Consider the following 11,912-nt stretch of genomic DNA (forward strand, 5'->3'; position numbering starts at 1 on the left):
CTCACCCCAAGACTTTAGCAATCATAATAAATAGGTAGGGTGAGATAGGATCACCCTGCCTAAGACCTCTCTCCCCTCAAAAATTTCCCCAAGATGACCCATTAATTGTCACAAAATAGCTAATAGTTTCAACCATCGATTTGATTATTCTAATAACCTTCTGACTTAGGCCTATACTTTCCATTACTTTATACAAGAAACTCTAATTAATCCTATCATAAGCTTTAGAGATGTCAAGTTTCAAGGCCATAACAACATTACCACTTTTCTCCATAGAGTGTAAGACTTCATGCATCATTATAGCTGTATCGAAGATTTGTTGTCCTAGGACAAATCCATTCTAGGTTTTCCCTATGAACTTATGTAGCAACAGCTTCAATCTATTCACCAAAATTTTGAGAAAATCTTGTAAGTAGTGTTATAAAGGCTGATTGGCTTGAAGTTGGAGAGGACTTCAGGGTCTTTCACCTTGGGAATTAGATTAATGAAATTTTTATTGATTTGTTTAAGAAGTTTCTCATTTTTGAAAATGGCATGGGCCGTCCAAAGGAGATCTAACTTGATAAGCTCCTAAAAGTGTTAAAAGAACACTAGTGGGAAACCATCAGGTTCCAGGCATTTATAAGCTTTCAAAGAGAACATAACTCTATAGACTTCCTCCTTAGTCACCATTTGCACTTGCTCCCCATTCTCTTCAGCCAAGACCACCATGGGCATAGACTCAATCAACCATTGCCTATCCTCCTCTCTAAAGTCCTTCTGCTCTTCCTGGTAAGAATTACTAAAGTAAGCCATCGCCGAATTCCCTATCTCTTTAGGTTTATTTAGCTTCACATTATTGTCATCTTTGATGTTATCAATAGTTTTTCTCCATTTATGAATTGAGGCAGATGTATGAAAAAATACAATATTTGTATCACCCACTTTAAGCCATAACACCATTGATCTCTGCTTCTAGTAAGTCTCATCTTTGATCATCATTACCTTCTAGACATTTTTGTATTTATCCTTCTCCTAGATAATGTTATACATTGGTATGCCTTCCCCCATAGCTTTTTGGAGTTCAACTAATTTCCCTTCCACCTCCACCTTAATCTTAAAAATATCACCAAAATGTTTTTTTTTTCAGGGCACCACATTGTAGGGCCCATTTACCGTTACACCAAAAGCCATGACTGTTAGTGAACATGGAACACCACATAATTAACCACTTGTGGGCAGGGGAGCGCGTCGCATCACCCAACAATCTCCCCCTCGACGCGCATACCAGGTGCTTACGAGGGTCGGGAAGGCACCGAGGAGATTTAAACCCATGACCACGCCAAAACCAGGCTCTGATACCAATTGTAGGGCCCATTTACCATTACACCAAAAGCCATGACTGTTAGTGAACATGGAACACCACATAATTAACCACTTGTGGGCAGGGGAGCGCGTTGCATCACCCAACACACATTTCTTCTCCCATTCTCTAGTTTAACAAAGAGTTTGTACATTATTGTCCCTTCAATCCTTATTGTCCACTACTTGGCCACCCTAGAGCTGAAGTCGGGATGGGATTGCCACATAATTTCACATCTAAAAGGTCTTAGGTCCCCCAAGGAATCTTCTTTCCAATTAAAAAGGATAGGGGCATGATCCAAAATTGTCTTAGGTAGTCTCATAAGAGAGGAGGAAGTTAATCTTTTCCACCTTATCGGGACAAAAAGTCTATCTAGTTTGACTTATCAACCCCCTTTCTATTATTTGACCATGTGAACTTCATACCACTCATCTCCATATCAAGTAAATGATTATTATTTATAAAATCAGCCAGATCCTTCATACTATCATTAAAATCAACCATTCGTCCAATTTTCTCTGAAGGGTACAGGGGCGAGTTGAAATCTCCCATACAAAACGTGTTCTTTTTTTGAGAGATAAAAACCGACAGCTCCTCCCATAAGCTATGTCTACCATTTCTAGTATTACGATCATAAACATTAACAATATTCCATTTCTTATCTCCTATCCTATAGTCAGTTATAAGATAGAACTTTGAACTATAGATTAGACTATCATTACTAGCATCTGGTTCCAGAAGGTAGCCACACCTCTTAACACACCTTCTGCTTCACTATAAAAAAATGTCGCCCTTGGCCAAACAAAACTTATGATATTCTTCAAGTTAACCATAGTCATTTTAACCTCCTGGAGTAGTAGGATATCAATTTGCAGTGAAAATAAACCGCTAAAAGTTGTAAATCAGAATTAAGTAATACAGAAATTTTCCTTGCTTGAAACTGAATGTAGTCAAATATTCTAAATGACTAGCTATAAATTATTTGTTTTCTCTTTGATTATTTTGCTCAACATAATTTTTTATTTTGTTTTGTTTTCTGCATTTTTTTTTATAGCTCAACAGTGGGCACAAAAGGTGCGACTGCTGCTGTCTTTTATTTAAGCCAGATCTATTATCGCACAATAGTATTTTCTGCTATTATGGTTCAAAATAAATTAATATTTTCGAAACAAGTGATGGTGCCTGACTATCAATATCGATATTTGTTTAACTCACTTGACATCATAAAATATTTAGTCATCATCCACCGAAAAACATAATTTATTGTTTTAGTGGTCAAACAGATACGATGTTGGGTTATCAACTAAGTTTTTCTGTTTTCAGTTGGACTCCAAATCGATTCCCTATATATGGTTGTCATGTGCACAGGAGACCACATCAAGTCAGCGAACTTATTCAACAGACAAGTTACTCGTCGACTGCACATTGTTTAATCAACAATTCCGGCATAGACGGTCACAATCCATCGGAACACATAGCTTACTATTTTACAGAGAAGACTGCATCAAGTCAGCGATCTTCTAATGCAACAGATAACTTTCACCACAAGTAACTCATCGACGTTGAAAGAAGCTACTGTTTATACATGTACAAAACAATCACATTGAAAGGAATTATATTTCCTACAAAAAGTGATGAAAGGTACTCAATTTCTTCTCTAATAATAGATTCTTAGTCATGGGATTTATTGCAGACTACATAGTTCTTTTTGGTTACACAACAACTATAACTGTAATTTAGCTTTGTTTTAATAACGCCGCTAAAATTCTTTCCATTTTCAGAAGAAAGATTAAGAGCTATATCATCTTAATAGCACAAAGACACCTTATTGATTTACAAAGGACTGAAGGTGTATCTCCATTTGACTAACATTGCACCATGTTTGCACCCACATTATGCCCCACACTATATTTATTTATTAATATGAAAAATATTTAATGAAATTTAACAAGGTAACTACCACTAACTCAAAGTATGTAGAAAATTTTGACTCTGTGGATAGACTTTTTGGAGGTCTCAATGTCTCTTGTTCCTCTCCCTATCTATGTTGGGATCAAAATGAGATAATATCTCTAACATAAAAATATAAAGATAGTCATGTAACTCAAGATTAGTTGAGTACTCTCGCTACTAACATTAAAGAAAACATATCTCTTTAGAATAAATTAAATGATGAAAAACCTACATAAGCCATTAGGTTTGTTGATTATAAAGAATCAACTGGTCATGATGTGTATATCTCCCCAAGAGATATTGAGGGGAAAGAGATCGAGGTTGTGTCTCTTTGTATGAAATAATTTGAGAAAAGAGTTAACGTATTTTTGGAGGAAAAAGAGAAGAGGAAGGCAAGAATTACTATGCTACAAGTGGTGGATGATGAGAAGTTCAATGTTAAGTTGAGAGAGGATGACATCATGTACTTGGTTGTCAATCCTTCTCATGGCATATTGCAAAATACAAAAGTGGTTTTTGGTACTCACTAAGATTGGACAAATGGACCTTTCACTCTATCAAAATGATAAATTTAAAATATAGAGCATTAGAAGTGAAAATGGAGGAGATGGAAAGAAAAATAGATGAGCAAGGACAGAAAGACAAGATGGTGGAGCTGAATGGGAGCCTAGAGATAATAGAAGAGATGAGGAAGAATATTTACAAAAATGGAAAAAAGTGACTAAAGATACACCAAAAAGATCCCAATAATTGCTATATACTATGATCATGTTGAGTGTATGAACAAAATATTAAGTCACGCTAATCATGCTAAGGAGGTGAAGCATTTTCTCAACTTAGAGGATGTTGAGAAGGAAGACGTAGAGGTTGGTTCTAGAAACTTACCTATTCCAGCACAAAGAAGAAGCAGAATAAAGAGACTCAGATCAACTAGAAAGACATCAAAGAGGTCACACAAAAGATAAAAGTATTCATTATGAGCTGAAAATAAGGTGGAAGAATTAGTCTACTTCCTTCTACTTTACTGTTGTCTCTTTTTAGTTTTTTTTCCTTTAGTTAGGTTGTTAATTTTTTTAGTGTTGTTGGTTTTGAAGTTGGATTTTACAAGATTTGCTTCTTGTGTCTTTGGGTGTGTTTTCTAGTTTGAACACTTTTTCATTTTGGATCTTAACTTTTATTTCATTTTGTTAACCAATTAAGGTTTTGAAACCCTATAAAAAATATGTTTTAGTCTTAATAAAAATCTATTAGTAACTCTTCAAGGATAATTTTATTAACCCTTTTTCAATCATATAATAATTTTGAATATTAAATCTAATTATATGTTTGAATTTGAGGATGGGGAATAATGGGCTCTACAACTCGTTGTGGGTTTGAATGATGTCATTCTTGGATTTTGCTTGGTTTGTATTTTGTAAGTCATGTTGTTTTCCTCATGTCACTTGTACTCTTTGTTTGGTTATAGTGAATACTTTGTTTGCGTTTGTCCTTCATTTGGCTTGGGTCTCATTGTTTCATTATTTTGAGCCCTTGTGGTGTGCTGTGAAATTTTCCCTAGAATTGGTTTGCTCGTACCATGGGAGAGCCGAATCATGGCAGAGAAAAGGTTTGTAATTTGTAGGATGAAGTGGGTAAATTCATAAATCTATAGTCAAGAATTTGGTGATGAGGAAGGAAATTTGTCTCACAAACAAGTGGTGGCTGAAAGTTCTCCATCAATATCGGCAACACCATTGTTGAAGGGTGTTATTCAAAATTAGAGTTGCGAGGAGGAGAAGGAAGACGGGCCGAAACCAATGGAGGTGGATTCCTTGATGGAAGTAGTACCACCATTGGTGGAAGCATAGGAGAGAATGGTAAGTATCTGTCTCTTGGCCCTAAGGTTCTTTCTCTTTCCTCTAGGGTAAACTTTAAGAGAGCTATGTTCAAAAAAAGATATAAAATATTGGCAAATCTTTCATTATTTTGAGAAAACAAAATTATTTATATTAGCAAAACTCTCAATTTTTAATTCTAAATATGATTAATTTTGGCGATTATTTTTGAATCATAATTTTTTTTGTATAAAATATTGGCAAATCTCAATAATAATAGGAAGTTCATTAATCACCATGGAATATTATAAATCAAAATTGAACATTTTTTACCTTGTGGAATGTTATGAGCATCGTTACATATACTTTAAATCAATAGTGAATAATAAATATTGGTGATATATCCCTAAATTAACTAATAATTATGATAATTATTGGTTAGTTCAATTTAATTTCTCCAATAATATATTATATTTAGGTAACTCAAATCTATTCATGTAATGAATATTGTGGCGAATATTTGACCTTAAATTTTTCAATAAAATAAATTATTGAGCGATTTTAAATGTTCTAGAACTGAATTTTATAAAACTATGGTGATTTAGGTTGTATCAAATCTTAAATTATTAGCCAAATTACTAGCCAAAAAACTCTAAAATTAGCCAATTTACGAATATTAGCCACTAAGTTATACCCTACTTTCACCCAATGAGGACATGGTGTCTACAATTTTGAATGAAAGGTCTAGGTTGAAAACCATTGCTATTTTCTTCGTTTGTTTGGATAAAGAGGCTTTGCCTGCTGGGAAATTTTTTGATGATTGGCTAGTAGTAGTATGGGGGAAAAAGCTTGGCATTTATGTGACATATTATGAATGATACAAAAAGGCTTGTTTGTTAATTTTTTGAAAAATCACAGCATGCAAGAAAGAGTTTTGGAAAAAAGATTTTGGAATGTTGGTAGGTCTATGTTTAGGGTCTACCCATGGTCTCCAAAAGGTGATTTTGATAAACTCCACCAAATTGGGTGGAAATTAAGAATTTGAATGTGGAATTTTGGCCATTCATCTCGCAAATTCTTAAACTGTTAGGCTTTGTCTTACAAATTGAGCAATCCAGGGTGACATTACCACACATTAATGGTAGAGTTCTTTTGGCACTGGCTCTAGAGGTGGATTTTCCTGATAATATTTCATTAGACCTTGAGGGAGAGAGGTTTTGTTGGGAGATTGCCCTCTTGGGGAATTTAAATGCATGTATTCATTGTAGACTTAATGGGCATACCAAAAAGGATTTCTTGACACTCTAGCTTTCTCATAAAGAAAAAATTAATGTGGTTAATAACTAGGAAACTTTTGGTTCACCAGTCATAGATATTAAGAATACAAAAAAAATCCCCAATAGAGATGAGGGGTCTAATACTCATGTTATGGAGAGTGGTAGTTTGCAATTCAGGGATCCTATTACCAAATTAGGATTATAGCCTCAAGCTGCTAATACTATTGATATCCTATGAGCAATAGTTTCTTGTCATTGGTAAATCCTCTTTTTGAAGAAGATTTTGATGTGGTGTTGGCTAATGGTGGTGCCTCAAATACTATTCCTACACCCATAGCCTCCCCCCTATTGAGAGGTTAGTTTGATTCCCCTCAAGTAGTTAGTAATGTTCAGCCTGCTTTGAATGCCCAAAAATTATCCCTCATTTCCATTAAAGAGAGGGCAGTTAAAATTCAGCAAGGTAATAAGGAGGTACTTTCTATGTCTTCGGCTCCCACTTCCTCACCTAGATCTTTAGCTTTGGTTGTGTCTAATTTAGAGGAGCAGTTTACAAACATTAGTAGGAAGAAAAGGAAGATTGTAGAGAAAAGCTCTGGCCCTTTAGGGGATAGAGGGAGGATGAATATTCTTGATTGTTTTAATAATTTTCCAAGAGTTCCAAAACTCCCCATAATGACCCTGATGCTACATATCCATAGTTGGAATGTTCGAGGATTAGAAATGCTTGATAGGAAGATTTTAGTTAGAAGGTGGTGCAATAAGTTGAAGGATACTGATATTATTTATTTATAGGAGATTAAGGTGGTTGGATTTCAAGCTTATTCTATGATGAATTTCCTTTGGGACAAAGCCATTGGCTTTCACTCCAACCATGAGAGAGAGAAGGGCAGGGTGACTTTGCTTATTCACCTGAAATGGGAAAGCTATATTGATAGTCATGGATGCTCTGAGTGTCAGAAGGTAATATGAGTTCTTATCAAACAAGGTGAAAGTGTTTTTGGTGTTTGTAATGTGTATACTTCAAATAATTATAGAGAAATATCACAACTATGGGAGTGGTGTTGTGTGCACCTGCCAAAGATTCCATGGGTAGTTGTAGAGGATTTTAACATGGTGGAACACTGAATTGATAAGGCTAGAGGCTTGCCTCATTGTTGGAAAGGTAATGAAATGTATTTTTGGCTTAAATTCAAAAGAAAGTTCAACTTGGTGGATTGCATGGAAAATATGCATGACAAGTTTCAAGACATTTGGTTTATCTAGTGCAATAATCAGTTAGGTAAGCATAGGGTGTATTGTAGATTAGATAGGGTATATGGGGATAGTTATTTTGTTTCTTTCTTGAAGAAAAATAATTATGCTCCTATCCAAGTTATTCCAACTTCTCTCTTTGATCATTAACATATTCATACTTGATGTAAGATAGAATATTTGATGAATTCTTCAATTTCTAAGAGGACTCATAGTTCTTTCAAGCTTAATTCTTCTCTTTTAGAAGATCCTGATAATGTTGAGGCCATAAACATGGTTACTAAGATTCTTAATATTAGTAACCCCTTGCTTGATCCTATAGATCTCTTGAACTTAGAAGTGGATACTTGGAAAAATCTTCTACAAGTAATTGGTAAGAAGTTAGCCATGGATAGGAATCAAGAGGAAATTTATGGTAGAATAAATTTTTTTAAGCACAAAAAAGAGTTCCAAGAAATAGGGCAAAGTGAGGAATTGGAATTGCATTTGGCAAGTATTAAACATCAATTGAGTTGCATTTAGAGGTACAAGATTCAAGGGTAGTGGATTAGAGCTAGGATGAACTGGATTAATGAAGGGGATAAGGGATCGAGGTACGTTTTTAATATTATTAGAGCCACAGACAAAAGAGAACTTATTAGTGATATTCTAGTTGGGGATAGAATTTCAAATGATCCCATGGAGGTTTAGCATGCTTTCTATAGTTTTTACAGTAACTTATTCTCTTCAGAGGTGACTCTAGATAGAAAAATAGTGATGGAAGATTTCCTTAAACTCATTCCTCTTAAAATGTCAAAAGAGGAGCAGATTAATCTTAGTAAGGATATCTCGGTGGGAGAAATTGAAGCTGCTATTGACTCCTTTCCTAATGGAAAGTCCCTTGGCTTGGATGGCTTTCTGACTTAGTTCTATAAGATCAATAAAAGTTGGATTTGCTTTGAGTTACTAGGTGTGTATGAAGAAGCATTTAAGAAGGGGTCATTAGGGGGCTCCATTAATAAAGGAGTTATTAAGCTTTTGCCTAAAGTGGGGGATAAGTCTCTGGTTAAAAATTCGAGACCCATAACTTTACTAAATTTGTCCTATAAAATTCTTGCTCAAGTACTTGCTAGAAGAATTGCTTTACTACTAAATAAGTTTGTGTCACAAACACAAACTAGTTTTATCCAAGGAAGATATATCCTAGAGAATCTAATCACTAGTTGGGAGGCTATGAACTAGGCTAAGAATGATGGGCAAGATGTAGCTATGATTCTGTTATATTTTGAGAAAGTCTATGATAGGATTGAGTGGGGATTTATAATAGGTATGCTTAAAGCATTTGGTTTTTTGTAATATTACAAGTGGATTAATGTTCTCTTCAAGGATGCCAATACTATCATAGATGTGAATGGGTGCTTGTCAAAGCCTATTGTGTTGGATAGGTCTATTAGGCAAGGCTGCACAATTGCCCCTTTTTTGTTTGTTATTGTAGCAGATGCTTTATTTTACATTCTAAGGGCAAAGGAGTTGGGTCCTCCATTGAAAGGCATCTCCTTGCCTAATGGGGAGTTGTTTCTTAATCCTCAGTTTGCAGATGACACTTCTTTGTTCCTACAGCTTTCTAAGGAGAATTTTGAGAATCCTTTTAAATGGATCAATTTCTTTTGTATGGCCTCTAGGTCCAAGATATCACCTTCTAAATCAAATGTGTTGGGTTGCTTTGTTGACCCTCTGGATTGGTTGGCCAGAAAGGGTTGGCAATGGTCTGGCCCTAATCAAATTGTTAGGTAATTGGGTATCCCCTTCTCAGTTGAGCCAAATCATAATAAGATGTGGGATTGGGTTTATGGAAAAATAAATAATAAGCACTTGAAAAGGAAAACCCATTCCTTTTCTTTTGCTAGTAGATTGCAAGTGGTGTAGAAAGTTCTTTCCTCTCATCATATATATTTTTCTTTAGCCTAGATGTTTCTTAATTCTCGTGTGAACATGCTAGCAAAAATTTTGCGAGACTTTATTTGGTCATATTGTAAAGGAAACAAGAAGAGACATTAGGTTAAATGGGAATGGTGTTGTCAAATAAGAAGTTAGGGAGGTTTGGGGTTGAAGGATTTTAAAGCCCAAGGTTTGATTCTTGCATCCAAATGGGTGTTGAAAGCATTATGGGGATGAGTCATGGAAAATTCTTATAAGGAATAATCTTTTGAAATCTATCATTAGGAAAGGTAAGAATTGGAAGGATGTTCCAGTGATTGACATTATTTTAGGGGAATTTAAGATGAGACTATTTGGGTAAAAATTCTTTCAAACTTTTTGGAAGGCTTGGATTCAAGAGAGGAAGTCCATACATGTTAGAGAAGTCGCAGGTGGATCTCCTTATTTCCTTGTGAGGGATAGATCCATTTGGTGGGGGCTTTCATATAATAATAAATCTTTGGCCCTTACTTAGAGCTATTTTGCCAAAGCTTAGAATTTGAAGGGGATTTCATTGATCCAGGATATCTTGATAGGTGGGAGGTTAGGGGTGTGGGAGGAGATTAAAGGTAGATTTAACATTCCTAATTCATAGAAAAAGACTTTTACTTTGATTAAGAAAGCGATTAAATTTAGTAGCCCTTTTGATATTATTGACTCAAAGGTCTTTCTTGATAAAATTAAGTGGGTTGATGGTGTTCTATTTAAAGACACTACTTCTAAAGGGCTATATCTATGTATAAAGAATGATTCTTCTCTCATTGCTAGAGTGATCTAGTGCTCGAGGAAAATTAATCCATTCTCTGATTGGTCTTCTTTTTTCTTTTTTTTTTGGGGGGAGGGGAGGCGGTGAAGGGTAAAGTTGAGCCTAAAAAGCTTTGTTTTAAATGGTTGTTGTTATTAAAAAAGTTAGCTATGGGTCAAATTCTTTCTTCTATTAGTTTATCCCCAGTATCTTGCAATTTTTGTAATGTGACTAAATCTTTTGAGCATTTATTTTTTTATTGTATGTATGCCTACAAGTTGTGGTCTATTTTTCTTGGTTCCTCTAGTGTATCGAATTGTGCTGGTAGTGTCTCCTGGAATGAAATTCTAGCTAGATATGTAGAGAAATTTTATTCTAAACTTAACACATTTGGATTTTCTCTTTCTAGTAAGATTTTATGGTCTCTTTGGAAGGACAGGAATATAGAAATCTTTCAAGAAGAGAGAAGGGTACATATTGAGTTTAACTTTAAACTCAGCCATTTTCATATTATGTCTCAAGTTGCTTTGGTGCTTCATATTTCCAGGAGTTATTTCATGTTACTTATGCAAGAAAGTAGCTTTCTGATCAACAAAGAAAATATGCATTCAACAAACTATATTGCTCAGTACCAGAGTTTCCTAGCCCCTTCAAAGGTAACAGAGTTGAACAATACAAGTAATATGTTGCAAGGACTCAATGTAACTAGTTAGAAGGAGGCTACTACTGAAGTGAGTTAGAATCCTAATGAAGTTCCAAGGGCTCAACGAGATCTTGATAGCCAGAATGATGGTTGGAGTTAGCTTGTTCTATCAGTTTGTTTTTTGTTTTGATAAAATATATAAAGAGAAGTTGTAATCAATGTATGTAAAGGTTAAAACTGATAGTACTTTGATCTTTTAAGTTTTGTTTTCACCCCCCAAAATTTTTGTAATTGTATATGTGATTGGGGGTGTGATCTGATCTGTATTTTTCTCAGATTCAAATGCTTAAACTATCTTAATAGAGAAAAATCATATAATGATTGTACAATATTTAACCAAATAATAATATGTAAAATGTCATAAAAATTGAAAAATAAATAAAATGAAAATCCTAGAAAATTTATTATCAATATAGTTAAGGTTTCAAAATTAAATACAAAATGAGCATTCAATGATTTGAAAATATAATGAAAAATTTTACTTCTGACCTTTATAATCAAAATTACACATATAATTTAAAATAATTATTTATAAATAAAAATAATATTTAATTATTTTATAAATAAAAATAATATTTAATTATTTTATAAATAAAAATAATATTTAAAAATAATTTAGAAACAACATCTGTTCTTTATGAAAACATAAATTTTAGGGTACCAAACCAAACATTTTTAGGAAATAAACTTCTTTATTCATTTGTGCATACCTAATACTAATTACACATGCTTAATTATAATGTAAATTAAGTTATAGAGAATTTTTTTTTATGAGATATGTAATAATTGTTTGAAAATTTTCTTAAATTGAAATAATCCTCCCAAGATAACCATTATTATTCCCATCATGATATTTTATTTAGATTTATTT

This window comes from Cupressus sempervirens, chromosome 1, assembly GCF_028749045.1.
Source record: "Cupressus sempervirens isolate cs-2001-9-10 chromosome 1, ASM2874904v1, whole genome shotgun sequence".
NCBI lineage: Eukaryota > Viridiplantae > Streptophyta > Pinopsida > Cupressales > Cupressaceae > Cupressus > Cupressus sempervirens.